The sequence below is a fragment of the Bufo gargarizans genome, chromosome 5 (genome assembly GCF_014858855.1).
Source record: "Bufo gargarizans isolate SCDJY-AF-19 chromosome 5, ASM1485885v1, whole genome shotgun sequence".
NCBI lineage: Eukaryota > Metazoa > Chordata > Amphibia > Anura > Bufonidae > Bufo > Bufo gargarizans.
Window position 1 is genome coordinate 421,556,752 of NC_058084.1, and position 20,193 is coordinate 421,576,944.

At 48.6% G+C, this 20,193-nt stretch overlaps 1 protein-coding gene across 2 annotated transcripts in view; it reads left to right on the plus strand.

Annotated features, from left to right (window-relative positions):
• Positions 1 to 216: 216 nt before the first annotated feature.
• The window catches only part of ZMYND11 (zinc finger MYND-type containing 11), a 78,985-nt gene continuing 59,008 nt past the window's right edge, over positions 217 to 20,193 (plus strand). Inside the window, exon 1 of one of the 2 annotated variants that reach the window (XM_044295617.1) lies at positions 217 to 495. The gene's annotated coding sequence lies outside the window, so the exon portion shown is untranslated. The remainder of the gene's footprint in view (positions 496 to 20,193) is intronic. The other variant, XM_044295616.1, reaches the window with a different exon arrangement.

Sequence of the window (20,193 nt, forward strand, 5' to 3'; positions counted from 1 at the left end):
AGCAGCACAAGTCCATCAGACACATCCCCTGTGCAGTGAGAAACTTGAACCAATGGAAATTGAGAAGCCTTCACACTACAGCTTCAGGAGGTGCAGAAAACTACAAATCCCAATACTCCTCTGGCCGGCAAAGCATGCTGGGACACGTAGTTCCACTGGCGCCTGCGAGCCACAGGTAGTCAGCTACCTCAACCCCCCAGATTGTGTCACTCAGGACATTCCCTTCGAGCGCAACTAGTGGAGAAAGCGACGCTCGTAGGCGGTAACCGGTCTACGCCACGCCGCTGCACTCCCCTCCTCTCCCGGTAATGGCGACAGGCCGGAGTACGGCGCAGAATTTCTGGCCTGGAGCTCTACCGCGCCTGCGCAATACGTCACTCCCGACGTCTGCGATCCACCGGCCAATGATCAGCCAATCAGCGGGCGCCTATGGAGCAGGATTGAGCGCTGCCATTGGTGGGAGACAAGGGCCAGTCATCATCCGATCCAGCCCAGGTAAGTGAGCGGACCGGCGCTGCGTCGTCGCGGCCCCGTTGCCCTTCCCCCTCCCTTCTCCGGTCTTCATACCCCCCCTCCTCCCCCCCCCCCCAAAAAAAATGGTTGGGTGGGCCCGTGTGTTGACCCACCCGTGACTACGCCCCTGGCCGGGCACCGCGGGCTGTGACCTGGTTGTGGGAGGCTGGTATTGTTGTGGTGTGCAGGTGCCGCAGACGTCTGCTGCCTGGAGTGTAAGCCGCATCGTGTGAATAGCGGTGTAAACACAAGCAGACGCTGTATGGAGAGGGCACACGGGGACGTGTATGGTGCAATGCATGGTGTCACAGACTGTAGGATATGCTGTGACAGCAGAGGGCCCCAGGGCCACACAACCCTGCATTGTGGACTCCTTGATCGCTTCATTCTGTGGGTTGCCGTGACCCTCTGTCCTGACACAGAAAACGCATGCGCTTTGCGAGTTTTAGGTGACCGTTCATATAATGTATTTCCGTGGGATCAATGCGACTGCTACAAACAATCCATCCAAGGCGGGTATTTTTGCAACCGTCTTGTCGCAGCAGTTCGCATTGTGACCCCATTGAAATCCGTTATATGAAACGGTGAGCGACATCCGTGTCGCCATGTAGCTGTATCCTTACCTTAGTGCTCATGCACACGGCCCGCAAACAGCGGGTCTGCAATATACGGGCACCGTATCCCGGATGTGGACCCATTCGCTTAAATGGGTCCGCAATCCAGAAGGTGCGGTCCAGAATGGACGGGGGGGGGGGGTTCTGTCCGTGCATGCACTATTTTTTTGTGTTGCGGATAGCAGACCCCCTTGAAGTGAAAGGGTCCTGCGTCCGCATATGTGTTTTTGTCCTGCACCTGGTTTTGGCTCACACTAACCGATCAAACACCACCGACTGAGATAGCGGTCTTAGGCCTCACTCATATGTCCTCATTTTCCATGGACAGGACGTGTAGCCATTTATTTTCACATATCTTTATATTTTTTAACTAAGGGCTCATGCACACTGGCGTATTTTTCATCCGCATCCAATCCACGTTTTGTGCACTTCGGATGCAGACCCATTCGCGTCAGTGGAGCTGCAAAAGATGCAGAGAGCACGCCGCCCTCATCCGTATGTCCGTTCCTCAATATGCGAAACGCACATGGCAGTTATCTGTGTTTTGCGGACCGCAAAAAGGTCTGTGGGCCTGTGCATGAGCCCTAAGAGCTCGTTCACACGAACGTGTAAAGGCCGTGCCCGTGCCTTGGACCGCAGATTGCAGTTCGCAAAGCACGGGCACCACGCATGGGGATCGCAGACCCGTTCACTAGAATGGGTGCGCGATCCTTCCGTTCCACAAAAAGATAGAGCAAGTCCCATCTTTTTGCGGTACGGAGGCACGGAACCCCAGAAAGCACTTCGTAGTGTTCCGTTCCGCATCTCTGGATTTGCGGACCTATTGAAATGAATGGGTCCGCATCCGTGATGCAGAATGGCCACGGAACGGTGCCCGTGTATTGCGGATCCAGAAATGCGGAAACGGGCAGCACACGTTTGTGTGAACGAGCCCTAACCATGAGTCAGTGAAAAAAAAAATCACAGAGAGGCCTATTACACACGACCGTATGGCTTTTTCAGTATTTTGCGGTCAGTGAAAAATACGGATGACGTCCGTGTGCATTCCTTTTTTGCGGAACAGAACATCTGGCCCCTAATAGAACAGTCCTATCCGTGTCCCTTATGCGGACAATAACAGGACATGTTCTATCTTTGAACGGAAACAGAAGGCATATGGAGTACCTTCGGTTTTTTTTTTTTTTTTTTTTGAGGATCCATTGAAATGAATGGTTCTGTATACAGAACGCAAAAAACGGAACGTAAACGGGGAAAAAAAAACGTTTGTGTGCAAGAAGCCAGACATGCACTACTTTGGCTCGTGATGCGGCCCAGACACCTCCACTGAAGTCTATGGGTCCCTGAAATATGACCAGGCACGGATGGTCTGTTTTTCACTGACCGCTGATAGGAGATGCTCTGGAAATTTTCAGCTGAGCGTTGTCCGTAGAATATGGGTGATTTTTTATTTATTTTTTCTCAGATGTCAAACGGAAATGTGAACGAGGCCCTTTGTGTGAATTCTCATGCAGAAAATCTACAGCGTAAGGCCTCATTCACGTGTCCATATTGCAGTCCAAAAACCCCGGATCCACAAAATACAGAAGCCTTCCATGTGCAATCTACTTTTTTCTCAGTCCCATCACTTCTCGTCCACAATACGGACAGGAATAGTATATGTTATAGGACACATGGGACCCGTAGGGATGAATGGGTCTGTGTTCAATCAAAAGCAAAAAAAATAAATGCAGAGCGGATATACAATACCGTCGTGTACGAGGCCTAGTGCGGTACTGGCAAAGTGAAAAGGATTTCTGAAATGGACCTGTACAGACCACATCCATAGCCGTTTCAGCGCAGGTTCGGTCCAGTTTTTGTCGCTAAAGTCCGCGCAAAAAAAACGCTGTCTGAACCTACCCTAGGAATGCATCCAAATGTAGCCGTAAAATCCACTGCAGTTTTTGCTCCGTTTCCGCAGCTAATCTGCGTGTATTACATGGGATTTTTGCTGTGGAGAAGGCAGCGGACTTCACCCTCTCCATTAGGGCCCATGCACACAGCGTTTCTGTCCGCGTTTTTTGCAAATTAGATGCGATCGCATTTACTTCAAACGGGCCGCAAAAGTACACCATACCATGTACTGTCCTTTCCATAAAAAAGAAAAAAAAAGAACATGTCCTATTCTTGTCCGTTTTGCAGAAAAGGATATGACATTTCTACAGAAGTTTAAAAATAAATGGCGGCATGTACTTGACCGGGATCCTTGTTTTCGAGGCTCCACGATTTGTGGAGCGCAAAACACTTACAGCCGCGTGCATGAGCCCTTATAAAGGGGGATGTCTGCTGAGGAGAACCACGGCATAAGGCGCCATGTCTGCATTGTGTCGGCAGTATATGCGGGCACCGGCCGAGTGTGCCCCGTATCACTTGAATAGATCTGCAGTTCAGAAGATACCGTGCAGTGCGGAATAGAGAAACAGATCGGAAACTTATGGGTTTTCTGTCTGTACCTCCACACCTCAAAAAAATAGTGCACGCGCTATTTTTTGCGGTGTGGATCGTGGAGCCCATTCAAGTAAATGGGTCCGCGTCCGCAGATGGAGGGGCACACGGTTGGTGCTCGTGCATTTCGGACTGCCATTTATGGTCCACAGTGTGTGCATGAGGCCTAAATTGACATGCTGAAGATTTCAACCACCCGCGGTTTTTGTACGTAATGCGCGGATGAGATTTCTTAAAATTGCATCCGCTTTGAAGGTACTGTACAACAAAATGAAAATCCGTGATGGCCGATCCACAGCTATTCAGTCACTTGTGAACCTGACCTTAAAATCCGCAGCATGTCCTTTGTTTGTGTGGCTCCAAAGCTGATGTCACATGGTGTCATCATAGACTTCAGTGGGGTCATTTAAATACAGAGAGGGGCCGCTTTCACACGAGCCTATTTGCAATCACGATATGGTCCGGATTTTATGTCCCGTAATCCGCTGCTAATGTTAATGAATGGGGCTTTTCACATGGGCATATAATTTCTGTCAGTATTAGAAATCCGCAGCATGTCCGAGTTTTTTGCTTATTTTTTCTAAATGCGCACATTACAGTCTATCGGAGGAAAGAATATGCATGGAAATCCTGCAGCATTATGGATGGTAAATCATCAGAAATCTGTGCATAAGGGCTCGTTCACACGACCATGTGCTGTCCGTGCTGTGGACCGCGATGCACGGGCACCGACCGTGGGGTAGCCGCATGCGAATCGCGGACCCATTCACTTGAATGGGTCGGCAATCCGTCCGTTCCACAAAAAGATAGAGCAAGTTCTATCTTTTTGCGGTGCGGAGGCACGGAACGGAATCCCACAGAAGCACTCCATAGTGCTTCCGTGGGGTTCTGTTCTGTGTTTCTGTTCCGCACCGCATCTCCGGATTTGCGGCCCCATTTAGGTGAATGGGTCTTCTTCCGTGATGCGAAATGCACACGGCCGGTGCCCGTGTATTGTGGACCCGCCATATGCGGGCCGCAATACGGCAACAGAGGGGCAACGGTCGTGTGAACAAGCCCTAATCCAGAGCCAGAATACTGATGGATTTTAATAGGCTCGTGTGAAAGCGACCAAAATCCAAACCAAAAAAAACGCACAAAAGCCACCGTAAACAGTGTTGATTTATGTGCAGTTTTTATTTTGTGGATTTTCTGCACACAATTCCGCACCGTGTGCATAAACACTTAGTGGCGTTCTTTGCACGTGTGGCTTTTGGTGCAGTTTTTGCAGTTGTCTGTAGGAAATATGTAATGCAGAGCAGCCTAGCCGGCCCCAGGTTTGCATAATTGCACCGCTACGAGGCTGCCCGCACTTAAGGGTCCATTCACACGTCCGTATGTGTTTTGCAGATCCGCATTTTGCGGACCCCACATCTTCGGCACTTTCATAGAAAATGCCTTTTCTTGTCCACAATTGCATACAAGAATAGGACATGTTCAATTTTTGGGGAGACAGCACATTCCGGCCCTATTGAAAATGAATGGGTCCGCACCTGTTCCACAAAATTGTGGAACGGATGTGGACCCATTTTGTGGATGTGTGAATGGACCCTTAGTGTCCATCACACGACCAGGACAGATTTCCATTGTTTGGAAGGAAACGTTGAGGTTCTTATTGAATGACTGCAAGCAGAGAGCTTGACGTGTGGAATACGTGGCGTACATTAAAAAAATGTAATAAGATGTAATAATTTGTCGAACCCTTCTAGCCCTAGTGATGGCCCCCTCCTGGCCGGAGCAGCTGAATTCTGTAGTAATACATGAAAACTTGTTGGGTCTCATTATCAAAACTGTCAAACAAGAAGACCTAGGCCTGTTTCACACTTGTGTTGTTTTCCGGTATTGAGGTCGTGCAGTGGATCTCAATACCAGGAAAAAACCTTTCCGTTTGGTCCTCATGCATTCTGAATGGAAAGAGATCAGGATGTCTTCCGTTCCGTCAGCATTCCGTTTTGTGACTGGACACACACTCTGCAAGCTGCGGTTTTGTGTCCGTCGTAAAAACGTGAATAAAACAGATCCATCACTGAAAACAATGTAAGTCAGTGGTGACGAATCCGTTATTTTAGGAGCCTAAAAAACGGATCCGTCACCAGTTGACTTTCAATGTATTTAGTGATGGATCTGTTTTGGTTTTTTTTCCCCCCGTTTAGATTTCGCCCAACCGCATCCTAACGGAATGGATGCCTCCTGATGTGCAGAATCAAAACGGATCCGTTTAATTCCGGTATTGAGAGCCTTTGCCGGATCCCAGTACCGGAATTGACAACGCAAGTGTGAAAGTAGCCTTAGAACAAGGGGTCAGCAACCTCCAGCACTCCCAGCTGTTTTGAAACTACAACTCCCGGCATGTACACTTGCTCGGCTCCGTTCGGAGTGATTGGAGCATGCAGGGAGTTGTAGTTTCACAGCAGCTGGCCTGTCGGAGGTTGCAGACTGAGAAGGTAGAGGTCTTCTTTCTTCAGGTTTAAAGGGGTGGTCTAACATAGCCTGTTATTGGGGTCCAGCGTGCCACCTCGTTACATGGAGGTTTTCTTGTATTCCACACACCACATTACCTAGAGAATCCAAACCCGTCCGTCCCCCTCCACCCCCCCCCCGTTCTCCGGACGTCCTCCCATTCGCCGTACATGTACCGATCATTGATTATTCCAAGGCACCAGAATTCCCGTAGTTTTATTCAAATCTTCATTCAGATGACCATCCTTGGGACATTTCGGCCACAGTTGGCCTTTTATCCAGCAAAAATAGAAATGAAAGAAGAGACAAATATTAAGGGAATCCAGAACGTGAAGCAACCATTCTCCAAACTCCCACTGGGCACTCGTATAAATATGCAACGTGTTACCGCGCCAAATCCTATCGATCTGCATGTACATGGGGTATCGTCTTTGACCGCAACATGCACATTGCAGACCCATCGCAGTTAAAGGGTCCGCACCACGATGCAGGGTGTACACGCTGGTGTCTGTGTTTTGCGAATACGTCCACGTGACTAGCCCCTGAGCTTTACGCAAATTCTGGTGCCTTGGAATAAATTATTTTCAAAACTGGTGTAAAGGAAAACTAGCTTAGTTGCCCATAGCAACCAATCAGATTCCACCTTTCGTTTTTGACAGCTCCTTTGGAAAATGAAAGGAGGAATCTGATTGGTTGCTTTGGGCAACTAAGCCAGCTCTACTTTACACCAGTTTGATAAATTTCCCCCACTGACCTAAAAAACCACCACAAACCAGAAGGCAGTGTCCCTTTTAGTATGTTACTGTAGACCGCAGTGATTGTGATCAAAATGGCACAGAAAACGCCGCAAACTGTGTGAATCCGGACTACGAGCGTCTTCACACACAGCAGAAAATGTCTGCGCCTGAATGGGGCTTGCAGAAATCCATGTGCTTCTCGCCAAAACAACACCAATCAGATAAATGGAACTGATTTTCATTTGCAGAAATTGCACATAAATCTGCTCAATATTGCGGATTTTCGTGCGGTTTTTCTTTTTATTACCCAATTGACGTCTATGGGGAAACCTAGTTTGCAGAAGGTGAGGAATCAAACTGCTGCGGATTTTATAATCCGCTCACCAGGTCAATTTCATAATGCTGACAGAACTGTAAGGCCCCTTTCACACGGGCGAGAGGTGAACGCATTGCACCCGCACTGAATCTGGACCCATTTACTTCTATGGGGGTGTGCAGATGAGCGGTGATTTTCACGCATCACTGGTGCGTTGCGTGAAAATCGCAGCATGCTCTATAGGCCTCATGCACACGACCGTTGTGTGCATCCGTGGCCGTTGTGCCGTTTTCCGTTTTTTTTTCGCGGACCCATTGACTTTCAATGGGTCCGTGGAAAAATCGGAAAATGCACCGTTTTGCAGCCGAAGCCGTGATCCGTGTATCCTGTCCGTCAAAAAAATAGGACCTGTCCTATTTTTTTGACGGACAACGGTTCACGGACCCATTCAAGTCAATGGGTCCGTGAAAGAACACGGATGCACACAAGATTGGCATCCATGTCCGTGATCCGTGGCCGTAGGTTACTTTCATACAGACGGATCCGAAGATCCGTCTGCATAAAAGCTTTTTCTGATCTAAGTTTTCACTTCGTGAAAACTCATTTCCGACAGTATATTCTAACACAGAAGCGTTCCCATGGTAATGGGGACGCTTCTAGTTAGAATACACTGCAAACTTTGTACAAGACTGCCCCCTGCTGCCTGGCAGCACCCGATCTCTTACAGGGGGATATGATAGCACAAATAACCCCTTCAGGTGCGGCACCTAAAGGGGGTAATTGTACTATCATATTCCCCTGTAAGAGATCAGGGCTGCCAGGCAGCAGGGGGCAGACCCCCCCCCCCCTCCCCAGTTTGAATATCGTTGGTGGCACAGTGTGCGCCCACCATCGGCCCCCCCTCTCTCTATAGTAGTAACAACCATTGGTGGCAGTGTGCGGCCTCCCATTCCCCCCCCCCCCCCCCCATGACTTGGAAGCGCCATCGCAGATTCCAATGATGGCCACCATGCTAGAACCTGACAGACCCCATTATAAGTTAGCAGGGTTCGCCTGTGTCATATGGCGGGTCTGGCACTCTGGCATCGTCAGCCCTCTGTTCTTATCATGGCAATAACGTTATAACCACTGGGGCACATTTATCAAGCTCCCCCCCCCCCCCCCATCATTGGTGGCAGCGGAGTTCCGATCGGAGTCCCAGTTTAATCGCTGGGTCTTCGATCGGTAACCATGGCAACCAGGAAGCTACTGCAGCCCTGGTTGCCATGGTTACTTAGCAATAGTACAACAGTAGAAGATTCATACTTACCTGCTTGCTGCTGCGATGTCTGTGACCGGCCGGGAGCTCCTCCTACTGGTAAGTGACAGTCCTTTAGCAATGCGCCGCACAGACCTTTCACTTACCAGTAGGTGGAGCTCCCGGCCGGTCACAGACATCGCAGCAGCAAGCAGGTAAGTATGAATCTTCTACTGTTGTACTATTGCTAAGTAACCATGGCAACCAGGGCTGCAGTAGCTTCCTGGTTGCCATGGTTACCGATCGGAGCCCCAGCGATTAAACTGGGACTCCGATCGGAACTCCGCTGCCACCAATGATGGGGGGGGGGGGGAGCTTGATAAATGTGCCCCAGTGGTTATAACGTTATTGCCATGATAAGAACAGAGGGCTGACGATGCCAGAGTGCCAGACCCGCCATATGACACAGGCGAACCCTGCTAACTTATAATGGGGTCTGTCAGGTTCTAGCATGGTGGCCATCATTGGAATCTGCGATGGCGCTTCCAAGTCATGGGGGGGGGGGGGGGATGGGAGGCCGCACACTGCCACCAATGGTTGTTACTACTATAGAGAGAGGGGGGGCCGATGGTGGGCGCACACTGTGCCACCAACGATTTATTACAATAGAGGGAGGAAGGGGGGGGCCCGATGGTGGGCGCACACTGTGCCACCAACGATATTCAAACTGGGGAGGGGGGGGGGGTCTGCCCCCTGCTGCCTGGCAGCCCTGATCTCTTACAGGGGGATATGATAGTACAATTAACCCCTTCAGGTGCGGCACCTGAGGAGTTAATTGTGCTGATCACGGCCCCCTGTAAGAGATCGGGTGCTGCCAGGCAGCAGGGGGCAGTCATGTACACAGTTTTTCAGTATATTCTAACCTGAAGCGTCCCCATCACCATGGGAACGCCTCTGTGTTAGAATATACTGTCGGAAATGAGTTTCACGATGTAGCTCATATCCGACAGTATATTCTAACGTAGAGGCGTTCCCATGGTGATGGGGACGCTTCAAGTTATGTTCGGGTGTCCGCCTGGCCTTGCGGAGGCAAGCGGATCCGTCCAGACTTATAATGTAAGTCAATGGGGACGGATCCGTTTGAAGATGACACACTGTGGCTCAATTTTCAAACGGATCCGTCCCCCATTGACTTTCAATGTAAAGTCTGGACGGATCCGTCTGAGGCTATTTTCACACTTAGAAATGTTTTAACAATATAATGCAGACGGATCCGCTCTGAACGGATCCACCGTCTGCATTATATGAACGCAAGTGTGAAAGTAAAGGGACTCCTGACTTTACATTGAAAGTCAATGGGGACGGATCCGTTTGCAATTGCTCCATATTGTGTCAACGTCAAACGGATCCGTCCCCATTGACTTGCATTGTAATTCAGGACGGATCCGTTTGGCTCCGCACGGCCAGGCGGACGCCAAAACGACTTTTTTTTCATGTCCGTGGATCCTCCAAAAATCAAGGAAGACCCACGGACGAAAAAACGGTCACGGATCACGGACCCACGGACCCCGTTTTTGCGGACCGTGAAAAAAAACGGTCGTGTGCATGAGGCCATATTCTGTGTTTTTCACGCAACGCTGGCCCCATAGAAGTGAATGGGTCTGCGTGAAAATCACAAGCAAGTGCGGATGCGGTGCGATTTTCACGCATGGTTGCTAGGAGATTAAAGGGATAAAAGCAACCCCGGACTCCATTAAAGTCTAGCATTCGTAATACAGAATGCTTAAGTTAGTAGAATGTGGCTTGAGGGGTTAAAAAAAATAAATTGACTCACCTCATCCTGTTGTTCACGCAACCAGCATCATCTTCTTTCAGGACCTGCAAAAGGACCTTTGATGACATAATCGCGCTCACCACGCAGGTCCTGCTGAATGAAGATAGAAGATTTCTAGGAAGCATTCTGCATTAGGAATGCTATTATATTCCTTCATAACCATGTTAGAAGGGAAAATAATAAAATGAATAGAACAGTAAACCCAAACTTCAGTAAAGAAGTTCGGGTCTGGGTACCACTTAGTTTTTTTTCTCACGCGCGTGCAAAACTCGTTGCACTTGAGCTGAAAAAACGGAACATATTAAGGCAATCGCAGTCAAAACTGACTGCAATTGCGTGCCTACTGGCGCGGTTTTCCCACAATGCACACGCGACGCATCCGGAGCAAATCTGTAACGCCCATGTGAAAGAGGGCTAAGGGTTACATAGCACCATAAATCATTGTAATGCTATGCGACCCCGGCAGTGCTGGAAGGTCAGGACTGGAAGCTGCGAGTATGGAGCGTGACATTCGCTTGTCTGAAAACGGCCTAAGGCCTCTTGCACACGAACGTATTTTCTTTCTGTGTCCTTTCCGTTTTTTTTTTGAGGACGGTATGTGGAACTAGGGTTGGACGATATCAAAAATATTCAGACGATAACGATATTAAAAAATTTATCGCGATAAATACCCGTTTAAAAGAAAAAAAACCACAAGGAGACGTTATACTGTATGGGGGGCCACAAGGAGACGTTATACTGTATGGGGGGCCACAAGGAGACGTTATACTGTATGGGGGGCCACAAGGAGACGTTATACTGTATGGGGGGCCACAAGGAGACGTTGCACTGTATGGGGGCAGCCACAAGGAGACGTTATACTGTATGGGGGCAGCCACAAGGAGACGTTATACTGTATGGGGGGCCACAAGGAGGCGTTATACTGTATGGGGGGCCACAAGGAGACGTTATACTGTATGGGGGGCCACAAGGAGACGTTGCACTGTATGGGGGCCACAAGGAGGCGTTGCACTGTATAGGGGGCCACAAGGAGGCGTTACACTGTATAGGGGGCCACAAGGAGGCGTTACACTGTATAGGGGGCCACAAGGAGGCGTTGCATTGTATGGGGGCCACAAGGAGGCGTTACACTGTATGGGGGGCCACAAGGAGACGTTATACTGTATGGGGGGCCACAAGGAGACGTTATACTGTATGGGGGGCCACAAGGAGACGTTATACTGTATGGGGGGCCACAAGGAGACGTTGCACTGTATGGGGGCAGCCACAAGGAGACGTTATACTGTATGGGGGGCCACAAGGTGGCGTTACACTGTATGGTGGGCCACAAGGAGGCGTTACACTGTATGGGGGGCCACAAGGAGGCGTTACACTGTATGGGGGGCCACAAGGAGGCGTTGCACTGTATGGGGGGCCACAAGGAGGCGTTGCACTGTATGGGGGGCCACAAGGTGGCGTTGCACTGTATGGGGGGCCACAAGGTGGCGTTGCACTGTATGGGGGGCCACAAGAAGGCGTTGCACTGTATGGGGGGCCACAAGAAGGCGTTGCACTGTATGGGGTGCCACAAGGAGGCGTTGCACTGTATGGGGGGCCACAAGGAGGCGTTGCACTGTATGGGGGGCCACAAGGAGGCGTTGCACTGTATGGGGGGCCACAAGGAGGCGTTGCACTGTATGGGGTGCCACAAGGAGGCGTTGCACTGTATGGGGGGCCACAAGGAGGCGTTGCACTGTATGGGGGGACCACAAGGAGCGTTATAATAAGGTCTTATGGGAGCGAGGAGGAGGGAGAGCCGGGGCGGCCGCTGCGGGAAGTAGTAAGTTTATAACTTTGTCATCAGACAGAACGCACTAGTGAAGCAGCCGCAGGAAAAGTCTCTCCAGAGACAGTACTCACACAGTACTCACACGGCGCCCGGCACTGGTGGGTGACGACGGTGATTATGTCAGATGGTGGGTGGAGACTTGACTAAGGGAGGCGGAGCAAGAAGGAGGCAGGCCAGGAGCGAGAGGAAGAGCAAGGTGCAGGGGCGGGCGGTAAGTGATCAGTCAGTTCCTGAAGGCGAGTTGGTAGAAGCGGGCGGACGCACGTTTAGAAGAGGTCAGCGCTCAATGTGCGCTGACCTCTTTGATGACGTCACAAAATACCGCGGTATTTAGGAAACGGCGATATCGCCATATCGCCGTTTTTTTAATACCGCGGTATATCGTGATACCGGTATATCGCCCAACCCTATGCGGAACCATTAATTTCAATGGGTCTGCCATAAAAACGGAAGTTACTCAGTGTGCATTCCATTTCCGTATTTCCGTTCTGTAAAAAAATAGAACATGTCCTATTATTTATTGTCCGCATTGTGGCCAAGGTTAGGACTATTCTAATAGAGGCCGGCTGTTCCGTTCCGCGAAAATACGGAATGCTCGCAGATGTATTTTTTGCGGATCCGTTTTGTGCGGACCACAAAATACATACAGTCATGTGCATGAGGCCTAAGGGTTCCTTCACACATGTTTTTGTCCTGGCGTTATTTTCGCTAAAAAAAAAACTGATTTAGCCTAGCTTGTTTAGTGCTGTAGTGTTTTTTATTTTTTTTTTATTTATTTATTTATTTATTGTTAGGCTCCTTTCACACTAGCGTTCGCTGGTCCGCTCGTGAGCTCCGTTTGAAGGAGCTCACGAGCGGACCCGAACGCAGCCGTCCAGCCCTGATGCAGTCTGAATGGAGCGGATCCGCTCAGACTGCATCAGTCTGGCGGCGTTCAGCCTCCGCTCCGCTCGCCTCCGCACGGACAGGCGGACAGCTGAACGCTGCTTGCAGCGTTCGGGTGTCCGCCTGGCCGTGCGGAGGCGTGCGGATCCGTGCGGATCCGTCCAGACTTACAATGTAAGTCAATGGGGACGGATCCGTTTGAAGATGCCACAATGTGGCTCAATCTTCAAGCGGATCCGTCCCCCATTGACTTTACATTGAAAGTCTGGACGGATCCGTCCGAGGCTATTTTCACACTTAGCTTTTTTTTTTGCCATTTTAATGCAGACGGATCCGTTCTGAACGGAGCCTCCGTCTGCATTATTATGAGCGGATCCGTTCAGAACGGATCCGCCCGAACGCTAGTGTGAAAGTAGCCTTAGATGTTTTTGCCCATATTGTATGTTTTAGCCCCTGGCATTTTTTTTGTATACCTAGTGCATTTATATTTATTTAGAGGAAATAATTTAGTAATGTTACTTCCTCTGTACAGCTGTATTGAGAAGAAAAAAAACGTACGTGTTTTTGTTTTTAAAAAGTGGGGAAAAAAGGCCACTACAAAAAACGCCTCTTTGTCTTGCTTTTAATATAGTCTTCAATGCAACATCTGGAGCTTAGAGAAAAAAAAACCAAGGTGGTTATAAAGATTTCCCCATTCCAATGAAACTGATGATTATCTTTTTCTTGTGTAACCAGCAGGTTTCCTGCCAGTGCAATCACATCAGCATACTGCACATGTGAACGTGGCTCTAATGTGACGCTGTGGGAAACCCTTTCCATGTCCATAGGTGACGTGGGATGCAGTAAAGCTCGGAGGCTTTCGGTTTCTCGGCAGCTTGAAGTGGCTGCTTCCAGGGAACAATAGATGCATTCGGCTGCGCAGCAAAAGCCGGATGAAATGGGTTCATTATTTTCTAGCAGTTTGTGGCGGCAGGACCTGGACTCTCATCATTCACTGCATCTCCCATTACATCAGCTGTCCACAGAGGTCCCTTGTTATGTAGGATCCGCTCCCTGCGTCACGTGCCAAGGCCAGACACATACGTCTCTGCATTTCCCAGCCCATGTATAGTAGACGGGACACATCCACGCGTGACAGAAAGCACAGAGGAGAAGTCTTCTGCGGATCTTGCAATTGATTTGCAGCAAAAACACACTTATTGTGGGTAATTTATTAAGACCCTTAGGCCTGTTTTACACTGGCGTCACAGATTTTGTTCAGATGCGTTGCGGCAAACCCGCGCGAGTAGGCACGCAATTTCAGTCAGTTTTGTCTGCAATTGCGTTCCATTGTTAAGTTTTTTTTTTTCTGCACGAGTGCAATGTGTTTTGCACGCTCGTGAAAAAAAACTAAATGTGGTACCCAGACCCGAACCCGGATTTCTTCACTAAAGTTCAGGTTTTGGTTCGGTTTTCTGTAGATTTAATTATTTTCCCTTATAACATGGTTATAAGGGAAAATGATTGCATTCTTAACTCAAATGTCCATTGAGGGGTTAAAAAACAAACAAAACAAAACAAAAAACCTCGCCTCATCCACTTGATCGCCCAGCCGGCATCATCTTCTTTCTTCTTCCTGCAGGACCTGCGCTGTCGTCATTGCGCTCACCACGTGGTGAGCGCTGTGACGTCAGCGCAGGTCCTGCTGAATGGAGATAGAAGGTCCTTCTACCTTCATTCAGCAGGAAAACTCGCTTGTGTGAAAGGGGCCTTATTTTTTGTTGCAGCTGGAAGATGCGCCTAATTTATGACGGCACATCTTTGGTAGTCCTTACGCCTGCCGAACAATCTACACCAGTTCCCGCCTCTCCCTCAACATTCCTTTGTGTTGTATGCAGCGTATAAACACCCATGTGACACATTTAACAAGTCGCAAAAAAGGGGACATGCGACAATTTTACGCCAAAAAGAGACTTAAAACTGATAGTAAATGACCCCCATTATGTTTTTTTGGGCAGCGGAAATGACTATGGATTCCCCCCTCTGTATTGCAACCGCATTATGCATCTGTGTCCGATCTGCATGTTTTGCGGATTGCACGTGGGCCCATTCATTTCTATGGGTCGGCGGAAAAAAATGCACAGCACCCGGATGTCATCCATGTGTCCTTTCCGTAAATTACAGAACATGTCCTATTATTGTCTGTATTATGGACAAGAAAAGGCATTTCTCGTTAATGGGAGTGAGAAAAATGCCTCACGGAAGGTGTCCATATTTTTCGGATCTGTGGTTTGCGGACACAGTCATGTGTATGAGGCCTAAATTGACTGACATAGGTAAATTTTCATATACCGTATATATATTTTTTTCTTAAAATCTCATCATCTTTGCTGGTACTGTACAGCTCTTCGCACGAAAATCTTTAGAAGCAAATCTGCAGCATTTCAGTCACGTGTGGACATGACGGAGGTTTATTCTATAGACGCGTGCGCGCTGTCGCTAGTTTCCCAGCCTGTATATTTACCCGGAAAATACCCATGTCAACCTGTCAGACAAGCTGAATGTGAAGCTGGCCGTAAACATAGCCATTAGGCCTCCTGCACACTAACGTGTGCGCCCTGTGGTCGTGCTGCGGCCCGCAAAATGCGGGCCGCAATGCACGAACACAGTCCGTGGGGCAGCCGCAGCGGATCGCAAACCCATTCACTTTGATGGGTCCGCAATTCGGCCGTTCCGCAAAAAGATAGGACATGTTCTATCTTTTTGCAGAACGGAAGTACGGGGTGAAACCCCACGGAAGCGCTCCTGTAGGGTTCTGTTCTGCACCATTCCGCATCTCCGGATTTGCGGACCCATTAAAGTGAATGGGTCCGCATCTATGATGCATAATGGCCACAGAACGGCCCCCGTGTATTGCAGATCCGCAAATGTGGTCTGCAATACGGCAGCGGGAAGTTCGTGTGCAGGAGGCCTTATAGTTACTGATCTGAGCAATTAATATCAATTTACTATAAGTGTTCTGTCTGTTTACGGTTAAGGGGGTTGTCTGAAACCCAAAACCTATAACATGGTGCCTGGGGAGGGTGTAATAGCTAAAAAATAAATAAAAAACTGCGCATTTTCAGTGGATTCCAGTTCATCTGCTTCCCATCCCCATTGAACTAGAATTGTGATGTGAAGATTACATACAATCGCTGACCTCCGTTGTGACATGTGACCGCTTCAGCTTAAGGGCTCATGCACACGACCGTTGGATGTTTTGCTGTCCGTAAATTGCAGATCTGCAAAATACAGATACCGGCCATGCGCGTTCCGCATTTTGCAGAACAGAACAGCTGGCCTCTAATAGGACAGTCCTATCCTTGTCCGTAATAGAACATGTCTGATTTTGCATTTGTTTGCAGAACGGCCATACAGACACGGAATGCATTTCCGCTTTTATTTCCGACCCCATTGAAGTGAATGGTTCCGCATGCAGGCCGCAAAAAACATAAGACTTAATAGACACGGAGGGAAAAAATGTTTGTGTGCGTGAGGCCCTAACAGTCATGTGCCGTTAAAGCACTCGTCAGCGCCAAGGTTGTTAACTGGCCCATATTCAGAGGATGGAGAATAACTAACTGATTGGTGGAAGGGTCCTGCTGCTGGGGCCCCCACTGACCCATTCATTCTTGATGGGACTGCTGAGGAATAGAAGGGGAAAAAAAACACAATCATCTGAGACATTGGGTCAGATTTATCATGACTCTGACAGCTCACTCCACTTTAACATGTGGCTAAAGTCAGTTTTAGCCAAGTCAGATTTATGATCGGCCCTTTAAGACTGTAATAAATGTGGTTTGACGGTAGCAGGTTATCCGTCAGTAAGCAGCTTTACAAAAGTCGCACGTTTTTATGAAAAAGTCGCATGTTCTATTTAAAACTCTCATAAGATAAGCATGGTCCTCACTGGAGTGAAATTGCGACTTTTTAAATAGTCCCAATAGTAAATCTGTCTAGAGATTCATTTACATAAGAAAACACGCCCACTTTCAGAAAACTGGCGAGCATAGTGCAGAGCAGAAAAAAAGTTGCAAATTTTTGCGCAGTTTAAGCGATTGCGCAAAAATTTGCGACTTTTTCACTCCATTATTCTGACTTGAGCTAATGATAAATCTGGCCCATTGTCTCTATCTCCATTCATTTTCTATGGGGCCGCCAAAAATAGCCGAGCACTGGCTCAGTTATTTCCGTTGGGCCCATAGAAGTGAATGGGAGCGGTGGCCGGTCATGCTCGGTGCCCTCCCATTCACTTCTATGGAGAGAGCGCTCGGTGGTCGCCGGACTGGAGTCCTCCAGCCACCACTTTGCCCGCTTAATTCTTGATACAGGTGCGGGTCACAGCGGTGGGAGCCGCACCTATCAGACAATAGCGATATGCCCCCATTGTTTCAGATGAGAATATCCCTTAAAGAGCTCATGCACACGACCGTATGTATTTTGCAGTCCGCAAAAAAACGGATCTGCAAAAAATACGGATGACATCTGTGTGCATTCCGTATTTTACGGAACAGCTGGCCCCTTAGAATAAATGCACACGATCAGGATTGCGTGCGGATTTTCCGTGCGGAAAATCTGCACCGTAGGTCATGTACATTGTATTCTATGAGAATTTGATATTCTCAATGCACACAATGCAGATTTTTTTTCCTTGTGGATTTTTTTCCTTTATTTTTCCTGACCGGATTTTCTTCATTCACTTAGTAAAATCTGCACCAATTGATGCGGATTGACTGCACAGATTTGCCTGCGACCACCTGCAGATTTCAGTGTGGATTCTCCGCACATAAACCCTGAACGTGTGCATGTACCCTAACAGAACAGTACTATCGTTGTCCGTTACGCGGAACGGAAATACGGACATATGGAAATGGAATGCACATGGAGTAACTTTCGTTTCTTTTGTGGACCCATTGAAATGAAGGGTTCTGCATATGGCCCGCAAAAAAAAACAAAAAACTGAACGGACAGGAAAGAAAATACATTTGTGTGTATGAGCTCTAAAGTCAAGAATCATCCTAAATTGGAAAAAAAAAATAAGGGCACCTGTCAGCAGGATCAACAGTAGTAAACCAGCCATGATGCTTGGTAAGTTTGATCCTACTGATAAAAATAAAACCTGTGAAAATCGGTTGTGTCCTTCCCAAGAAAAAAGAAAATGAGCGCTTCAGTGCACTGAGGGTCGGGCGGTGCACGAGGGGCTAGGCCCTGCCCCTTTAGTATGCTGAAGCCCTCATTTGCATAAGGAATGCATGTGGTTTTCCTTGGGAACCACACAGACAATTTTCACAGGACAGGTGTCATTGTGATCAGCAGGACCAACCCTACCAGGCAACACAGCTGAATTTAATAGGGCTGATCTTGCTGACAGAGGTGCCTTAGTTTAGTGTATTTATGTTGATGTAAATTTAGAGGGACATAACACATGGCTGATGCAGTTTGTCCTCTGACCTTTACTAAATGCAGGTTGCCTCCTGGCACCATACAGTGTGGTGACTACTGCATGGTAGTAATGGTACGTGCCCATGTGGCACTACTACCGCCCTGCTCTAACCACATTTATTTGAACACCTAACTTTATGTATTTTGGCCACAATCCTGATCACAGCTTTTTATAGGTGGCCCTGACCTGACGCAGCAGCAGGATGTCCTGCGCTCCCGGATCAGATCCTCGTTAAGGAAGCACTTTAGTATTTTTGGCTATAGAGAGCAGCCTATGTGCGGCCTGGTCCGTGTGGCCGCCCTGCAAGAGATAGAACATGTCCTATCTGTGTCCGCAACATGCGGATTGCAGACCTATTGAAGTCAATGGTTCCGCATTGTAGTGCGGGGTGAACATGGCCGGTGCCGTGTTTTGTAGATCCGCTGTTCGCGGTCCGCAAAATGGACACGGCCATCACGCAGTCGTATAAATGAAGCCTTAAACTTTGAGACACATTTTTACTCCAGAATTGTGACGCAATTTATTGCAAAATGGCACCTCTTAGGCTCACCCCTTTCCGTTAAAGGGCTTATCCAACCCCTATAATGACCCCCCCCCCCCCAATGCCCCCCAAGTGTACATTATACTTACCTTTTCCCCGGCACCCGCTTCACTCCCTAGCGTTGCCAACGATACGAGGGGCCCAGGCATTGGGGGGGGGGGCATTATAGGGGTTGGATAACCCGTTTAAGCTAACCCGTGTGCCAAGATTTTTGTCTAGAGCTGTTACTCCAGTTTTTAGTATGCCGCCCCCTGGTGGGGATTGTGCCTTTTTTTTTTTTTTTTTTTTTTTTTTTTTTAGCTTTTTCACAAGTTTTGTTTGTTAAATCTGGCATGAACCCAAGTAAGGCTACTTTCACACTCGCGTTTTGGCTTTCCGTTTGTGAGATCAGTTCAGGGATCTCACAAGGTCCAAAACGGATCAGTTTTGCCCTAATGCATTCTGAATCTAAAAGGATCCGCTCAGAATGCATCAGTTTGCCTCCGTTCAGTCTCCATTCCGCTCTGGAGGCGGACACCAAAACGCTGCTGCTTGTGTGTCAGGACAGATCCGTTTGGCTCAGTTTCGTCAAGCTGACAGCAAAACACTGCAAGCAGAGTTTGGTGTCCGCCTCCAGAGCGGAATGGAGACGGAACGGAGGCAAACTGATGGATTCTGAGCGGATCCTTATCCATTCAGAATGCATTCACTGACACAATCTGGCACAATAGAAAACGGATCCGCCCTCCATGGACTTTCAGTGGTGTTCAAGACGGATCCGTCTTGGCTATGCTAAAGATAATACAAGCGGATCCGTTCTGAACGGATGCATGCGGTTGTATTATTGTAACTGATCAGTTTTTGTAGATCCATGACGGATCCGCCCAAAACGCGATTGTGAAAGTAGCCTAACATAGCTGACCTCACTGGGGCACATTTACTGAGGGACTTGCGACAATATAGTTCCCTCTTCTAACCAGCTGTGCGACAGTATTTAGACGTACAGCCGGTTTTACACCGTGTCCGCAAGTTGGGCGCACGCCTCATCCTAGATTACACAAATCTAACGGCATCGCAGAGGGAGAAACTAAGAAAAGAACTGGACTCGGTAAATGTGCCGCACTCACTTTTCAACCCACTCTTCCAACATGTCAAGAATTTCAGCAAATCATAAAAAGTCTCAAATATTTTATGCAGAAATGGAATTCTGGCAGGAATGACGATCAGCAGCACTGGGCCGACGGGGAGGGTGCAGCTGGGTGGGGAGG